The sequence below is a fragment of the Chrysochloris asiatica genome, unplaced genomic scaffold (assembly GCF_000296735.1).
Source record: "Chrysochloris asiatica unplaced genomic scaffold, ChrAsi1.0 scaffold00007, whole genome shotgun sequence".
Taxonomy (NCBI): Eukaryota; Metazoa; Chordata; class Mammalia; order Afrosoricida; family Chrysochloridae; genus Chrysochloris; species Chrysochloris asiatica.
Window position 1 is genome coordinate 6,742,540 of NW_006408525.1, and position 6,000 is coordinate 6,748,539.

Genomic DNA, 6,000 nt, shown 5'->3' on the forward strand with positions numbered 1-6,000 from the left:
TTAGGTTAGGTCTGCATGTGCTAAATGGGAACAACAGAGCTCTGTGATACAGGGATAGAGCACAGCCTGAATGGGTAAAAGGGGAAATAACCTTATGATGCTTGACTGTCTCATGGATACTGGTTTCTCTTGCAGACTACTGTAAAATAGATACTTGAGTGGGATAGAAAGGAATTATCGGAAAACATGATTACAGAAAGCCTGTAAGCCTGTCTTTAGACTCTAACTGACTGGAATACCTAAAAGGGGTTCTAGAACTTGTCCAGTGAAATAGGCTTCTTACAGAGCCTTTGAAGTGTACAGGACCTTAGGTAGAATCCTGGGCCCCATCCAGAACTTTCTGAGGTGGGGCATTCCCACTTGAAAGGACATGCAGACCAGCCCGGAGAGGTTACAGGAACAGAAGATTCTTTCTTGAAAGAAAGACCAGCAGGAAAAAGATAAAAACAAAAACGGCAGTCTGTTTGGCTATTACAAGAACAAGCAGGTTGTTTGCTGGGGAGCCATCAAAGCAAGCAATCAAGTCCCCTCAGGACAACCCCCCCACCCCGCCCTTTAAGATTGAAACTCAAAGGGAACACATGAACAGGCATGTAAGTTCGTTGGTAATGGTGTTGGTCTACTTGTGAGTGGAAGTGGAGGAAAGGCAGTAATGAAGACATGGGCTGAGTTCAACCATATTCCATTGACTCCTGTCAACCTTGAGATGAGAGATGAGGAAGTGCTGCTTGGTTCAAAGTTTGGGGAGACTTGGAAACTCCTGAGCCCAGGGACACTGACCTAGCCACAGAGGACTAGAGTTGAGAGTGAAGTGTCCAGCTGACATGAAGAGGGGAGAAACACACAAGAATGCCCAAACTTGCGGACAGTACCTAGCTTCTACGGCTTAATGATCAGAACTCAACTAGAGGAAGATAAAGAAATTTGATAAAGGAAGCAAGTGTAAATTGCAACAATTTAATGAACTTGATCTATACTTATGGATGTAGTAGCTCAAAATGCCAACTGAGAGAGAAGGAATCTGCATATCAAAGATCAAGTCTATCACCTCAGTATACAGGGTTGACAGGGACTGGCAACTTTGACAATGGCTATCTAAAATGGTGGTGGGAGCTATAAAGACACCAAGTGGCTGGCTTACAGTTTTCAAGAAGAAATTTAAGGGGGAGAGAAAGGAATGGACAGAAATATCACCATAGAAAGCATGTAAGTCCATCTTCTGCCTATAACTGATTGGAATACCTAAAATGGGGCTACAACATGTTCAGTGAAGGAGGCTTCCTGTGGAGCCTCTGCATTACACAAGATCTTAAGTGGAATCCTAAACAGCATCCAGAATCTTCAGAGGTGGGAAATTTCCACTTGAAAGGACAAGCAGACCAGCCTGGAGTGGCTAAAAGAACAGATGATACTTCTTGAAAGAAAGACCCACAGGAAAAATACAAAACAATATAGGTAGATCGACTAACTACTAAAAGAACAAACAAGCTGCTTACCCAGGAGACATGAAGACAAGTGGTTGCGTCCCCTCAGTGCAAACCCCCGTCCAAGACTAAGACTCAAAGGGAATACACTCTCTGAATGGTGACCAAGTTCATCACCAACAAGGAGAAGTGAGGGAAAAACAGCAATGAAGCTGTAAGCTAAGTCTTACAACATTCAATAAGACTCCTGTGAACCCAAGTGGAGATCTGGTTGGCCAGCAGTGTGGCGAGACCTGGGGACTCTTGGGCCCAGAGTCAGTGACATAGCCACAGAGGACAAGAGTGGAGAGTGAAGTGTCCAGCTGATAAGAAGACAGGGCATATGCACAAGAACACCCACACTTGCAGATAATACTTTGACCTGGCTTCAATGACTGGATGATCAGAGCTCAACTAGAAGAATAAAGAAGAGGAAAAAAAAAGTACTCTGATACAATTTGATGAACTTGACCTACACCTATGGATGCAGTAGTTCAAAAGAGGGAACAAATCTTTACAGCAAGGATCATTCCCACCGCCTCCATACACAGACTAGACAGGGATGGGCAATTTGGACACTGGCTACCCAAAGTGGGGGACCTACAAAGGCAAGAAGTGACTGACTTACAAGCTTTCAAGAGGGAGCCTAGATCCAGAGGGCGTGGAGGAAGATAGACTCTCCACTGAGTAGTATCCAATCTGTCTAGGCGGGGCTGATGAAAGGAAATGCGGATAGTCTCTTGTGATACAGTAGTGAATAATTGTTATTAGGACTGCTTGTGAGGGTTGAAAATGAAAAGGAGGGGAGTGATTAACTTTTCAGCCTAGGAGCGGAGGACCCTGGGACCATCAAGGGAGAAGATCAGAGATCAGGACTCTACCCACAGAAACAGAGACGCCAGAGATGGAGGCAGACACGATGACGTGGACAGAGGGAGCAGCTGGGGACTTTAGACCCAGAGAGGGAGAGGAGCTGTGTACTGACAACCTTGGGGCAGGCTTGCAGGGTATATCCTTTGGCTGGTTAATGATGCATGGAGGGGATTGTAACCATGGCAATGAAACGATATATGACAGGATGAATGTAAAACTAATGTTGTCCCATGTAAACTATCACATAATTCACAATAAAACACACACAAAAAATAAATAAATAAAAAAGGAGGAAATTTAGTTTCAGAGTGTGCAGGCAGGGAAGGTAGAATCCCCACTGAATAGCTTTCACCTTGTCTAGATGGGTCTGGTGAAAGGAGATGGGGATAAGATTCTTTTAATTTAATAATGAGTAACTGTTATCAGGACTAACTTTGATTGTCACAACTGTAAAGGTAGACGTTTTATAACATAAAGGGGGGAGTAGTTAATCTTACATTCCAAGAACAGAGGACCCGAGGACCACCAAAAGAGAAGAGCATGAGCAGAGAACATGGGACCTTAACCAGAGAAGGAGGGACACCAGAGATGGGAGGCAGAGATGATGATATGGAGAGATAGAGCACCTGAGGACTCCAGACTCATGGAAAGAGAAAGGCTGTGTGCTGGCAGCCAGGAGGCTAGCTTGCAGAATGTGTCCTTTGGTTGTTTAAATGATTATATATTCCTGTGTGTTTTTGTGTACAGCAAAAAACAAAACAAAACAAAAGCAGAGGAAATAGAAGCAAATATTGTTAACTGATGATGCATGGAGAGGAATGCAATCATTGCAATGAAACAAAATATGGTAAGTTGAGTGAAAAATCAATGTTCTCCCATGTAAACTATCACTCAATTCACATTAAAAGCTTAAAAAAAAAAAAAGAATACTAAGTCAAATATTACAATGAAATGTGTAAAGATCTAGAGTTAGAAAACCTAAAGGGAAGAACATGCTCAGTATTTCTCAAACAGAAACAACTGAGGAAAAAATTCAAGCTCAACTTCCAATACTGAAAGAGTGGGTTATTTTGGCGAAATATTGAATGACGCAGAAAGGATCAAAAGAAGATGTAAAGAATACACTGAGTCACTGTACCAAAAAGAAATGGTAAGTATTCACCCATTTCAACAGGTAGCATCTCACTTCAATGATAATGAAGGAAGAAGTCCAGTGTGAACTGAAGGCATTAGCAAAGAACAAGGCTCCAGGAATTAATGAATTACAAGCTGAAATCTTTAAACAAACTGATGTAACACTGGAGACACTCATCTATGCCAAGAAATTTAGAAGACAGCTATCTGGCAACTGACTGGAAGAGATCCACATTTGTGCCCATTTCAAAGAGAGGTGATTCAAGAGACTATGGAAAACACTGGACACTATCATTAATATCATATGCAAGCAAAATTTTGCTAAAGATAATTCAGAAATGGCTCCAATAATACAATGATAGGGAACTGCAAGAAGTTCGAATCAGATTCAGACAAGGGCGTGGAATGAGGGATATATCATTGATCATGTTAGATGGATCTTGAATGAAAGACGAGAACAGAAAGATGTTTCCCTGTGCTTTACTGACTCTGCAAAGGCATTCTATTGTGTGGATCATGACAAGCTATGGACAGCATTGTGGAGAATGAGTATTTCAGAACACTTAATTGTACTCATGAGGAACCTGTATGTAGACCAAGAGGCAGTCGTTTGTACAGAACAATGGGACACTGAATCATTTAAAATCAGGAAAGGTGTGCTTATTTGGAGAGAAGGTTCAAAGGGAATGACAACTGGAATCTGTTTTTATAGCGATGGTTACACATTTTTTAAACCAGTGGTTTCAATTTTGACATAGAAGGCATGTTTTATCAATTTTGTAAATAAAGCTGGGAGGAATAAAATATACATAACAGAATCAAGAGTTAAATTCATCTTAGGTTGGGACATTAGGCTAAAAGCAAGAAGTCTGAATGTATTTAATTAGTGTACTTAAACTGCCGTTTTATTAAAAGCTTAACATACAAGGAAACTTCAAAAAGGTTATGGAAGAATGGAATTTAAAGATAATAGAATTTTTTCCATGAACTTTTTGAGTCCTCGTCTATCTAAGGATATGAGTACAAGACTAAGTTTGAAAATATTAGCCAACAGAGCAAAAAAAATATTTTTTTTTTTGCTTATTTAATAAAATTGTAGGCTATATGGTGGTGATGAAAGAATTAAATATTTTCCTGCTGTTTAATCCTCTAATTCTATCTAGAGAACAGCATGGGATTAACCAGTACACATGTTAACTATGATTAAGAAACAGCAGGGGAAAAAGACTTGATAATGTCTCAGAAGGAAAGGATCCAGTTCCCAATTCAAGCAGTTGAATTCCATCTGTCAGAGATTAGCAATTTCCAGTGAGGGGTCAAGTTGAGGCAGAAAAATTTTAGAAAGCCCAGTAGACTCTGGCCCATTACCATCTCCAAAGTCAGAAAATGACACTGGGACAAAATCTGGCAAACATTCAAAACTGTTTTGTGCCTCTGAAACTCAATTAGATAGAACAGTATTGAGAAACGAAAGTTGCACAAACTTTATGAGGTCCTACATCTTTTTCAAGTTGATCTGCTGTATCAGTTTACGACATCCAACACTTAGCAACATGTACGAAGTTAAACAATTAAGACATAGGAGAAGGTATGAGTGAAGAACTAGCCACTTAAAATAGTCATTGGTGAAATGCTGGAACTCATAAACATACTCAGAAATAATAAATCTAAGTACAATAAACACTTTATTTTTAGGAAAATATTTAGTTTTTAATTAGAAACAACCTTTTAAATGCGAATTGAGTGAAGGTTTACAGAGCATATCATCAGTTTTACATTCAGCAAATGATATACTTTACTTCATTGTTGTTGTTGTTAAGTGCCATTGAGTCTATTCCAATCCAAGGAGCAGCTGGTGAACTTGAAGCACTGACCTTGAAGTTCAAAGGACTTTGCAGTCTGGGGCATTAGTCCACAGGGCCATACCAGGATTCCATTACATGGTTGCAATCCCCTCCATGTACCAATAGTTAACAGCATTTACCTCTATTCACTTTAACTATTGTATTCCTCCCTGGGTCTCCAGCTACCCTAGTCTTACCTCTGTTAATCTCACTCTTGTCGTATATTGTCTGCCCTGTTATCCATGTTTGTTAACATGTATCTAACTTCAACCCCATGAATAATTTTCCCTCCTGCTCTGCAACCATCGGAGATTTCCTTTATCAAGAAACCCTTAAATTTTAAACTTTTTACAACATTAAGTTTCATACATTAATTGCCCTTTCGTTACTAATTTCACTCAGCATTACGCTTCAGGTTCAACTATGTTCCACAGATTCATCATTTTTCATCACTTTGTAGTATTCCATTGTGTACATACTCTAAAGTTAGTTTAACCATTCTTCTACTAATGGGCTTTTTGATATGTCTCTTATAGACAGCATATTGAAGGATCCTGTTTTCTTATCCATTTTGCTATGACTCTTGACTGGTACATTTAATCCATTTGCATTCAGTGTAAGTACCAACAGGTAATAATTTTTATGTGTGTTTTTGGATTTTGTGTTGCTGCTGGATTCTTTATTCC

The 6,000-nt window shown here is 39.8% G+C and overlaps 1 protein-coding gene across 1 annotated transcript in view; it reads right to left on the minus strand.

The window, feature by feature from the left end:
* Positions 1–6,000, minus strand: part of USP32 (ubiquitin specific peptidase 32) — a 214,833-nt gene that overhangs the window by 111,372 nt on the left and 97,461 nt on the right. The window lies entirely within an intron of this gene.